Source organism: Balaenoptera physalus (genome assembly GCF_965194825.1).
Source record: "Balaenoptera physalus genome assembly, chromosome: 1".
Lineage (NCBI taxonomy): Eukaryota > Metazoa > Chordata > Mammalia > Artiodactyla > Balaenopteridae > Balaenoptera > Balaenoptera physalus.
The window spans coordinates 98313641-98326393 of NC_138882.1; the positions used below are offsets into that span (position 1 = coordinate 98313641).

At 39.5% G+C, this 12753-nt stretch overlaps 1 protein-coding gene and 1 pseudogene across 3 annotated transcripts in view; both read right to left on the reverse strand.

Annotated features, from left to right (window-relative positions):
* Positions 1-12355, reverse strand: part of RAP1A (RAP1A, member of RAS oncogene family) — a 76851-nt gene extending 64496 nt beyond the window's left edge. Inside the window, exon 1 of one of the 2 annotated variants that reach the window (XM_082431789.1) lies at positions 12223-12355. The gene's annotated coding sequence lies outside the window, so the exon portion shown is untranslated. Of the gene's footprint in view, positions 1-4325; positions 4391-12222 lie in introns of those variants that run through there. The other variant, XM_082431790.1, reaches the window with a different exon arrangement.
* The window catches only part of LOC309645959 (proteasome subunit alpha type-3 pseudogene), a 452949-nt pseudogene that overhangs the window by 134207 nt on the left and 305989 nt on the right, over positions 1-12753 (reverse strand). The window lies entirely within an intron of this gene.

Below are 12753 nucleotides of genomic sequence, written 5' to 3' on the forward strand. Positions count from 1 at the left end.
AACCTAACTATGAAAAATCCTTTATTCTCCACAGATTCCATGTCTTTAAAGACTTTTGTCTATCAAATGCACTCACGTTTTATTAATCAGTTATAATGGCTAATTAGAACTCTCAAACTGTCAGACATAAAAACTAATGAAACTCAATGCTGGGTTTCTGAGGTGTAAGCACAATGTTTTATTTCATTAACAGCCTGCGAATCACCACAATGTATGATAATGATAATGTGGTAATTAGCCTCAAAGATTTGAGTCAATATATTATTGGTCAAAGCAAATATACATAATATTTCACCTGTACAAATCTATTGAGAGCAAACACAATTTTCATTAGGCTCTCTGCAACACTAAAAAGAATTCACTCCTATTTCTGCAGACCCCTGGAAAAACATAATTTATGTACCATAAATTAGTGATTTCTATGTCTGGGAAAACTACTGGTTACCCTACAGATTTGTTTTAAGCCAGTATCATCAGTAACACCATCTTCAAATTCAAAAGTTACACATATTTATCCAAAAAGGTAGGTAGTGATATCCTGCATCTTCCCTTTGTATTTATAAGAACAAAATCCAAACCCTTCACCATAGACTTCTGTGATCTGTCCCTTGCCAACTTCATCTACCAGTCTCCCCTCAGCTTACCACAACGGCCTTCTCAATCATGACTAGCTGCTTCCCACTTTAGGGCTTTTGCACCAACTGGCCCTCTTGTCTGGTTCACTCTTCTTGCAGATCGTCACATGTCTGGCTTTTTGTCATTCAGGTGTCAGATTAAATATCATCAGGGAATTTTTCCTCAACACTCATTCTAAACCCTTCCATCACTATCATTTCTTCCTGTTACAGCTTCTTCATAGCATTTGTGACCTCTGAAATTACCTGTTCCCTTGTTTGTTTGTTTACTGTTTCTCTCCACAATCACCAAACCCCACAGGTATAAAGAATTCCAGAGAGCAGTCTATTCACTGCCCTATCTTCAGTTCCTAAAATAGCACCAGGTACCCAATAATCACTCAATAAATATTTGTTGGCTAACTAGCCAAACTGCTTAAGATTATTTTGGGGAAGGACTCTGATTTCTTAGTCAAGAACTTACACTTAGCATTCAAAATTGCTTATTCAAAAGGAGTAAGAAAAAATGTTCTTTCAATGAAAAAAGAGTAAGAAAAATGTACACAATAATCTATTCAACCAGTGGGCTTTATTTTCTTTTATTTCAATCTTTTGGGATAGAAAAATATGAAAGTCTACTCATGTTTCACATACCTCATATGTCGCCTCATGTAAAAATTGAATTAATTTTCTTTTTTTAATTTTAGCTTTATTGAGGTCTAACTGACATTTAAAATTGTGAATTTTCTTATAATAGTATACCATGAGCTGCTAGCCACTCAATCTAATAACTTATTTTTCCTGCCAAGAAGCAAGTAGGCTTCGAAGAATGTAAGAAGTACAGACTGGGAAGGCTATAGCTGACATCATAGTGACAGTGCCAGCATGGCCCAAATCAGGGAAGATTCTGTTCTCAGCTATGCTTGGGGAGAAGGAGGGAAGGGTAAGAGTGATCAGTCCTAGGGAATGAACTGTAGTTCTGATTTCTGTTGATAAACAGGAATATCTTCAAATCAATTCAAATAGACTCAACTGGAATCTCATAGTTTGAGACATTAAATCCCTGTTTTGAATATCTGAGGTCTCTAGTAAATGAAATAACACTCAGTTGACCAGATCTGGGCTTTTGCAGTTTCGCATTAAAAAAACAGTGTTTGTTAAAAAATAACACATATACAATCCTCAATACTATGTGCTACATTTGCTTATTAATTTAAAAATATTTTCAAGGATACTTTTAAAGGGGAGAGATGTGAATAAAAATAATAATAAAGACTTTATTTCTGAGTTTAGAAAATATTTGAAAACTAAAAGAAACATTAAGAAAGGTATAAAACTCAATGGTTTAAAAAATGCAAACACCCTGAACGTATCACAAACCTGTATTTACTTTTTAAAAATTGGGGGTTGCTTCTTTTTTCAACTGGTAACATAAAAGGAAGACAGATAATTCACAGCTCATGTGAGTTTACTTATCAGTCAAAAAGAAATATTAATATAAATCTTTAGGCTAACTTGCTTACATATTATTCAGCCAAGTGGAAAGTACAATTAGCGTGGAGCTAGAACCAGGTACCAGAATGACTAAGAATGGCATTTGCTAACTCATTTTTTTTTTTTTTACTTAAGAAATTAAGAGAGAAGTACTGAAAGTGATATTTTTTCTAAAGAGCACATCCTCAGTTTCCTATTTTTTATTGCTCCATATTTCACTGCCTTCAACATTCTAAGCTGCTTAACAAGAAGTCTATACTTCACTTTTCATCACTTCTGCTCACAAAACTGATGTTTTTAAAGTCCAGTTGCATTCACAAAAGCTGGAAAAACCACACAGAGAAGAATTTCACCTTACAGTGAAGTATTTTAAGATAATACCTTCAGAAATACAATGTCTAAAAAGTGAGATTCCCGGGCTTCCCTGGTGGCGCAGTGGTTGAGACTCTGCCTGCCAATGCAGGGGACACGGGTTCGAGCCCTGGTCTGGGAAGATCCCACATGCCGCGGAGCAACTAGGCCTGTGAGCCACAACTACTGAGCCTGCGCGTCTGGAGCCTGTGCTCCGCAACGAGAGAGGCCGCGATAGTAAGGGGCCCGCGCACAGCGATGAAGCGTGGCCCCCGCTTGCCGCAACTAGAGAAAGCCCTCGCACAGAAACGAAGACCCAACACAGCCAAAAATAAATAAATAAATAAATAAATAAATAAATTTAAAAGTGAGATTCCCTGTTAGCTAAGAACTCAAAATGTTAGATAAGTAAATTTCTACAGGAGACTATACATTTGTCAAAGAAATAGCATAAACATATGATTTTTATTGATGAAAAACAGGAACCTTTTACCCTTCAATTTTAAAAAAGGTAGCAACAACCGAAGTGTACACACTGAGTCTTATCTTCTCTCAGAGGTTACCTAATTCCATGTAACCTATTCAATAGACTCAGACTCTTTCTTTTGAACTTCATCTCGAAACTGGGTATACTTGAAGATCCAGAGATCTTCACAACAGTGACTCCTAGCAACTCCCCCCAAAACCTTCCCTCTTGTTTTCCGTTAAACCCTCAGATCTTGCCTTACCTATGTGTTTAAACCAGTCTCCCTGTCTTCAGTCTCTTTCTTCCTCAATTCATTCTGTACTCTGTAGCTAGATTCATCTTCCAAAAGATGAATGCTCTGATCGGATCATTTTCCTCATATCAAAACTTCTTGTGCTCCCACATAAAGCCTATACTTCTCAACCTAGCATTCAATGACTTCCAAAGTCTAGTCCCAATCAATCTCTATGCCCTTATTGCTATTATTTTCTAATTATACAAGCCTAGGCTTCTGTCAAATCAATCTCCTGTCCTCCAACTTGTCTTGAACTTTCTATCTTGGCTCATGCCATTCCTACCACAAAGAATGTCTACCACTCCCTTCCAGCTGCCACTGCTCAAGGCCCCTTTGCATCTCTGCATTTATTTATGTAAATAAGGACACATGAAAGATATGTCCTGCCCCACCCTACAAAACTGGCCCAAAACTTCCAAACCCAACAACTGCCAGCTTTTATTAAACGCCTACTATGTGCTCAGCAGTCTTAAACAATATTTCTAATCCTCTCAACAATCCTATAAAGTAGGTATTATTATTTATTCTCCTTTTAAAGATGAGAAACCCAAAGCTCAGAAACATCAAATTATATATTTAGTAGGTTACCTTAAATTGTATACTCAATAAGTTGCTTCAAATGATATACTTAGTAAGTGGCAAAGCAAGGATTTGAACACAGGGTGCTTAACTCTACAGCCATTGCTCTAAACACTAAGTTGCATGGTTTTTTTTTTTTTAAAGTCTGAACCACGTGACTATCCCTCTCATCTATCTGAAATAATTTAGTTTTACATTATAGTTCTACTTACTACATACTATAAAATAAGCTTTCTCATGTTTGTTATTTTAGTAAAGGGAGAAGATTAAAATGCTATTTCTTTCCAATATAAGAACAATACTCAAATTGCAATGTCAAGGAATATCTTTTTTGTTACAAAGATTACTTTTACCTAAAATATTTTCAAAGAAAATCATTCCAACCAACTTTTTCAAAGACGACTGCAAATTAATAATCATACACTCTGATGGTTTTACAGATTATTAATAATATGAGGATTTTGTGATTACCACCCAAGAATTGTAACAGATATCTATCAAATTGGCAAAGATTGTAAAAACTGACCTACTCAATGCCATTGAAGGTGCAGTGAGACACACACTCTTATACACAGGGTAACCACCCTCTGATCCAGTTATCCCACTTCTGGGAATCTACCCTAAAGGAAGAAAAAAAAAAACAGAGATGCAGTCAAAGATAAATGTACAAAAATGTTTGCCCCAGTGTTATTTAAAATAGTAGTATTATAAAGATCAACCTAAGAGTCCCACACTAGGAGAACAATACCCTGTTCAGAGAAAAAAGTAGGAGCGAAACTGTATGTATAGAAATATAATTCCAATTTTTTTAAAAATTAAAAGAATCTGTACACGTGAGGAAAGAACTAGAAAAATGTACATTAAAATGTTAGTAGAAATTATCTCTGGGTGATAAGTTTATGGGTAATCTTCAATTTCTTCTTTACATTTATGTTCTTTTCAAAATTTGCCACAATGGAACATGAATTAGTTTAAACAAGAAAAAAATGTTTAAGCAGTTATAACCCCTGAAAATGGTCCTGAACCTAACAAGGGCATATTTCTTGTACTAGAAACTACACTTCCTACTGCAAAGAAAACATCAAATTTGTTTTGTTTCCAGCTTCTATTAGGCTCAGGGGTACTTTCAGATTGTGTAAAGAATGTCATCCAAAACTCAGTAGTACTCATGAAACTGCACAAGGCTCACTATCTAAAAGTCAGCCAATGCTCCAACAGAAAGCACCACAGTTAAACGAACTGTTTTACCGTATGCCTGTTGAGAATAATAAATGTCCAATTAATCCTAACTCAAAACATGCAAAATGGAAAAACCAGAAAAACTATTCTCGTTTTGCAAATTAACTAAATATACTGTTGTTGCCTTATAAGCACATCACAAGTCTGGGAGAAACTTGAAAATAAAGCTGGCAAGCTACCAACAACATTCACTAAAAACGCACACAAATGCATTTTCTCTATATGCATGTTTCTGTTCTATTGGATAGTTAACTTTAGTAGCACAGGTTGATTTTAATCAGTGTAGAAAAAATATTAAGCTGTTCTTCAAAAGAAAAAAAATCCAAAACTTCTCACATTAAACATAGAATTAAAACTGTTAGCTGAACCAGGAAAAAACTTCCCTACAATGTGGCATATATGCAGAAAAGCAATTTGGAAAAAAAAAAAAGGAAAGAAAAGACCTTTGACGGAAGTAAAATAGGCAGTTGAGCAAGCAATTCTTATTTTACTACACTTTAACCAATGGGAAACTGGTTTGCTCTAATACTAAAAAGCTGTTAGAAAATAAGATCACAGAAATAGTTGTTCAGCAACTAAGAGAGAATTAAAATATCACGTAGATTTTACTTAGAAAATGAGTATCATTCTATTTTTACTCAACCATGAAAATACAACATTTATTTAAAAGACATATGTCAGGTTCTGGGAAACAAAATAAATTACTAGACTATATATTACTTAGAGTAGAAACTACAGAGTCACATCTCAGTTTCTGTCAAACTGCCAAACACTGGGTCACCCAAACTTCTGTTCAATGACTGAATCTGAAATCTAATAATCAAGTTATGCAATATTTTCACAGCTAGAATTTAAAAGGTAGTTCAGGGGGCTTCCCTGGTGGCACAGTGGTTAAGAATCCACCTGCCAATGCAGGGGACACGGGTTCAAGCCCTGGTCCGGGAAGATCCCACATGCCACGGAGCAACTAAACCCATGCGCCACAACTACTGAGCCTGCGCTCTAGAGGCCGCGAGCCACAACTACTGAGCCCGCATGCCACAACTACTGAAGACCGGGCGCCTAGAGTCCATGCTCCGCAACAAGAGAAGCCATCACAATGAGAAGCCCGTGCATCGCAACGAAGAGTAGCCCCCGCTCGCCGCATCTAGAAAAATCTCTCCCACAGCAACGAAGACCTGACGCAGCCAAAAATAAATAAATAAATAAATGTATTAAAAATAAATAAATAAATAAAAGGTAGTTCAGGGACTTCCCTGGTGGCTCAGTGGTTAAGAATCCGCTTGCCAATGGAGGGAACACAGGTTCGAGCCCTGGTCCGGGAAGATCCCACATGCCACGGAGCAACTAAGCCCGTGCGCCACAACTACTGAGCCTGCGTTCTAGAGCCCACGAGCCACAACTACTGACCCCGCGTGCCACAGCTACTGAAGCCCCTGTGCCTAGAGCCTGTGATCTGCAACAAGAGAAGCCATCGCAATGAGAAGCCCGCGCACCGCAACGAAGAGCAGCCCCCACTCGCCACAACTAGAGAAAGCCTGCACACAGAAACAAAGACCCAATGCAGCCAAAAATAAATAAATTTAAAAAATAAATTTAAAGAAAGGTAGTGCAGGGACTTCCCTGGTGGTCCAGTAGTTAAGACTGTGAGCTCCCAATGCAGGGGGTCCGGGTTCAATCCCTGGTCAGGGAACTAGATCCCGCATGACGCAACTAAGAGCCGGCATGCTGCAACTAAAAGACCCCGCATGCCGCAACTAAGACCTGGTTCAGCCAAATAAATAAATAAATAAGGTAGTTCAAAAGACATCAGTGATTTGGAATAGATACTGTAAACTACATAAAACCCAAAGATTAGTGTTAAATGTCAGCTGCTGAAATAATTATGTTATGGTTGCTTGCTTAATGTCCTATAAAACAGCCAACTTGTCTAGAACAGAATGATCCTATTTATAAATGAATTTAAAAATATCACTGAAAACAGAGTGAATGAATTTACTCTCCGGATCACACATCTGACAGATCTGAAATGTTCAGTCTGCAATAACAGAGAATTCCTACTACTACTAACTTAGAATCTTACAAGCAGCATTTGGGCTTTGTCCAAAGAAACAGTTGTACCCAGTTCTTTGTGTCTCTCCAACTTTACACTTTTGTCATTGATAACTAAGCCACAGTTCTAGCCTAAGCAAAGTTATTTTTTACAACCAAAATGAGTGAGTACAACACAGCATTGCAAACAACCATGCATGTTATAGGTATACATGTATACTTGTGAATTTAAAGTAAATCAACTCAAGTTTTAATTAATCCAACAGTGTCTTTTATCAGTTATGTGTTTAGTACATTCTTATCCTCATGAGATATAGCCTAATTTAAATATATTCTGAAACCAAACACAGAATTACATATTTAATTCCAAATTTGGTTAGTTTTACCATTCCACACTTTGAACCACTCTCTATCAATGTGAACTAAATAAATACGCTGAAGATAGGAAACTTATCTCTATCTCTAGGAAAACTGGATATGCAAAGAAATCTTTTCCAGATTTATCTAACCTAAATTTATATAGCCTAAGTGAGTCATCAGAACTTAAAAAAAAAAAGCCATTAGTCTAATGATTGAAATTAATTTCATAGAACATATTTAATCCTGATATATTCCACTTATAAAAGTATACTATTTCTTATTTCAACTCCACCTTAATCATCATACACAATTTCCTTTTTTTATTGGTGCATGCCTGTACCTTCTACCTCTAAAAGGCCTATTTTCAAGCAAAAATGACAGAATGGCATAGTCCTCTGTTGAACTGTTTAACTGATCAGAACATCATGGTAAGTTTATAGATTTAAATTTCACACACAGAAAAAAGGGGGAAAAATGGATGTTTCAACTGTCTCAGTAACATAAGAAAGCTTAAATATCTTTATTTTTAACATTAATCATTTCCATAAGATATGAATTTGGCATTAAGTCATGCAGCAGTATATGACATCAGAACGAGGAGAAAATACTTGGCAATATGCCGTAACTCTTTTTAAAACTGATGAGTTCAATTTGAAAGGAACATTAGGAGGAAGTAAGTTTATGTTCACAATTTTAAACTCACCACAACATTAAGATATAAATGCTTTATACAAGATATTTTTATTGACCTTCTAAAATAAGAGAATTTTAGAACTGGGAGCTTAGAGGTTATCCGAGGTTCAATGAACATTTGCTGAGTCCCTAGCATGTGTCAGACACAGTGCTAGGTGCTTGCAGGTAACTCTATTAGTTCAACCCACTCACTTCATAGATATTGGAGTTTCCGCTCATGCCAAATCAGCCATGTAGATGCCCAGTGGTATGATTCTATCAAAACAGACTGGTATCATCCTCCTTTATAATCTAAATAAAATTTCAAAGATGCAGTGCTGACCTTATTTAACAGAAACAACAGACTCTGTGTTTTGAATAACTTATAAAGAATTACAACAATTTAAAAATCCAACTGTGAAAGTCCTCAACTAAGTACTAGCTGCGTAATTTACTGCAAAGAACAAAACATGGGGCTATCAGAGATGTAAGATTCTAAAGACATATAAAACAGAAATTAAACAAATTGCAGATGCCATTTAAAAATCCCTTTGCAAAAAAAAAAGAATTATCAATATGAAAAATTAGGTGCTTGATTGGAATGTCCATTCTATATAAAAGATCATCAACCATATACTAACAAAGTTCTTGAGTAACAGTAAACACTGGCAAGATCTGAAGTTATTTAACTATCAGATTACAAATTACGACAGAATGTAAAACTCCCTGAGGGCAGAGATCCTTTCTAATTCAACTATGTATCCCCAACAGTTAGCACGCTGCTGTTGAATGTTAAAGAGAGAGGTGAGCTAACTAATGAACTCACGTGAGCTACTGGAAAATTCAACCTAACAATCTAAAAGGTCTCTTTTTTATAACTCAAATTCTTTTTTAAGTATTAAATAATAATATTCAATGCAAGTGACACTGCATGAAACTTAAGATCGACAACTGTCACTTTTAACTAGTACAATCTACTCTCTGAAGGAATTAATAGACACACCAAGAAGACAAGTATATTTATATACTTTGATTCAGCAGTACTTCTGGAAATCAATTCCAAGGAAATATTCGAAAAGAAAGAAAATGTTGCATACACAAAAGTGTTCGTTTCATTGTTATTTTCAATAGGGGGAAAAGGAAACTACCTATACGCCCAAGAGCAGGTAGATGGACTATTTTGCAACCACGGAAAAAGTTTTAAAATGAAGATTAACCTCCTAAGGTCTTCCTGCTTCCACTCCCAGCCCCCTCTCCAAGTTGATTTCCACACGGCAGCCAGAACATTTCCCACAAACATTAAGTCAGAACAGGTCTCTCTTCTACTCGAAACCCTCCAGTGGTTTCCCATCTCATTCAAAGTAAAATCCAAAGTTCTGACCATTGCCTAAAAGGCTTTAAAGTGGCCTCGGCTACTTCTCTAACCTCAGGCTCTCTCACTTTCCCTCTTGCTTACTGGCCTTCTCCAAAAGGCCAAGGCAAAGACTGAGCAATCTCTGCACTTAACAGTCCTCTCTGCCTGTAACCTTCTTCCCCAAGAGAGCATATATCCCTCACTCATGTCTTCCCTGACTGCCCTTCCTTGCTACTGTTTCTCTTTATCCTCTTACCCTACTTTACTCTTCTGCATACCTCTTATCATCTGACTTATTCTATATTTATCTGGTTATGGCCCATCTCTCCTGATTAGTATATAAGCTCTATGACAACAAGCACTTTGTTTTATTCACACAATAGGCATTTAAAAAGCACTTGTTAGATTAATACTGAATGTTGATAATTGTTGTACAGTAATTATTAACTACGTGAAAAACCATGCATATAAACAAGCTTGGAAGAGAACAGGAAAAATGATCTATGAACATTTTTTTCAAGTGCTGATCATATTGCTAAGGAGTTTGCACAATAAAAATCATAAGTCAGTCGTGATTATGATTTTAAGCTGTCAAAAGTGACTATAACAATCTTATTTCTTTCAAAGCTGTTTGTTTAAAATTACTAGTTTAAAATTATTGGTAAAAGTTATTAATGAGAACTTTTCCACATAAAATTGTAATAACAATCACTCTTAAATCTTGTTCCCAAAGACCCAAAGTTTAGTCTGTAAGGGCAGACACTGTCATTCCTGAGGTCACACAGAAGGTGAACAAAGGCTCTTGAACAGTTTTAATATGGAACTGAATAATACTCAGGATTCCAGTTTACATTTAAGACAAGCACCCATGGTTGGTTTCAGAGGGTCCCTGAAACTGAATGTGAAATTTTGTGCATAAATGTCTATTACTTCTTTCCTGAGGAGAGAGTCTATATGTATATTTCACTATATTCTCAAAGGTGTCAGTGGCCCAGAAAAGGTTAATAATTACTATTTTGTATATTGGAAGTGAAATGCAATCTTCTAATTTGAGCTACCTCTCAAAAAGATAGATGATATGTAAAACCTAGACACATCTTTGTAATCAAACAATTCATTCAAGAAATACCAAGTGCCTACCATGTGCCCGTGGGCACGGTGTGATCCTCAGTACCTTACACCTAAGTATATTTTGTAGTACATAATTCAAAATGCGGAGTAAACAAGATTCACTGAAACACCAGACTAAAAAGAATTTCAACCAACACAAATATAATTTCAAACAGAAAGTGTTATAGGAAATCATAATAAAGACAGACAGAGGCTCAGGGCCTGATTTAGTTCTTATTATGGCAAAATATCACAGATATCAGTTACATCAAAAGAAAAGAAAAACTACACACACGTGTGCCCACCCCCACACACTCTGACAGGAAACCAAAATAAAGTTTCCAAATCCTGTTTCCAGCAGCATCCCTCTGAGACTGCCCTTTCAGCATGCTTTTGAAGGTAGGGGCCCCACGTTAAAACTAAGAGCTGATCCTTCACTTTTACTGTGATAAAAACAGAAAAAATCATCATCTCACACCCAAGAAGCAAAAAACTGTGGCCACCTGTACGACTGTGACCCAATAACCTCCTGCCCTGTTATTCCCTTCCTTCTTATAGCCACCTCCCTTCAAAGCAGTGACAAAACGATCTTCCCTCCCAAAACGGAATACATTAACTCCTCAACGCTAGTTCTTTTTTCCAAGAGGCCAAAAGGTCCCCTATACTGGTTCTTAGCCCTGTGAGTTGATGTCTTCCTCTCATCTTTCCCCCATAGCAGTAAATTACACAATTTATCCGAAGACACTGTCCTTTAACTTCCTGAACGAGGGGGCAAAAGACACTCCTACCAGTCCCAGTTTGAAGGAAGACAAGAAGAATCACACGGTGACCTCTTCCCTAACAAAATTCAGGGAAGAAACAGAGACCCAAGAAAGGCAACGCTGAAACGGCGAACACATGGCATGCTACGGAAGACGTGGGGGAGAGAGGGCGGGAAAGGAGCTGAGAGGTGGAGTGGGGTGTAGAGATGTCAGCCCTGTGCACTGGGGGAATGAAGGAAGGAACGAGAGACCCCGAACCCTAACAAGTGAACACAGAAAGGACACCCCTCCCGTCTAACCGCACCTCTCCAAGCAGCCGAGGGAGAACAGAAAATTCACCCAACCCTGCAACCCCCTCTACGCGTGCCCCCCAAAGGGTGAGCTAGGTTTGAAAGAAGATCTGACCCTAGTCTGGGGACAAGCAAGAAGAAGAAAAAAGCAGCGATGTCTCATCTTCTACCTCTCTCAGGCAGCGAGGGGCGAGGGCACTGTGTCCGGGGAGATGGCGAGGGAAATGGGCTTGTGCCATGACACCTCGGGGAGTTGGAGGGTGGGGGACACAATGTCCTCTTTCTCTCCCACACCCGGCCCGGGCCCCTCCCGTCCCTCTCCCGCAGGCCCAACCACAGTCGACCGGCTCGGTCCGCGGGCGTGGTTGGCTCTGGCCCCGGGCGGCAGCGGCCGGGCCTCCCCGAGCCCTGGCCCCTCCCGCCGGCCAGGCCCCCGGGCCGCCGCCCCGGACACCGAGGGAACGCGGAGAAGGAAGGGGGAGCCAGGGGACTGACCGGCGACAGGAGCCGCCTCAGCCCGGGCTCGGCCGACCCGCGCCCCCTGCTCCCTCTGGGGCCGGCTCCGGCTCCCCGCCCCTCACTCACCCCCACGGTCCGGCGCCTCCTCCACCTCCTCCTCCTCCTCCTCCCTCCTCTCGGCCGTGGCTCCTGCTCCGGCTCTGCGCGGCGACGGCGGCGGCGGCGGCCTCGAGAGCGGCGGCGGCGGCGCCTCCAGAACGCGCACGCACGCAGCACGCAGGCCCCGCCCCCTAGTTCCGCCCCGCCCCTCCGAGTCTGTGTCGGCGAGGTTTCGGCCCCGCCTTCCCCGCGGCTTTCCGGAGCCCGCTTAAAGGGGCAGCGCTGGAAGGCGGTGGAAGAGCTAAGAACGCAGAGGAAGGAGCGCGGAGTTGCGGCTTTGCCTTGCGCTGGGTGGTGGTGTGGGAGGCTGGAAAGGAAATGAGGAAGGGTCCGAAGATTCAGCAGAATAGAATTTTGGAGGGAATGCAACCATTTGACAAGTACTAATTGAGCATCTAGTAGGTGCTAGGCACTGTCCTAGGTGCAGGGAATAATGCCGTTGGCAAGCAAAGGCCCCGTGGAGCTTGTATTCTAGTGGGAGAGAGGAGATACAACAAA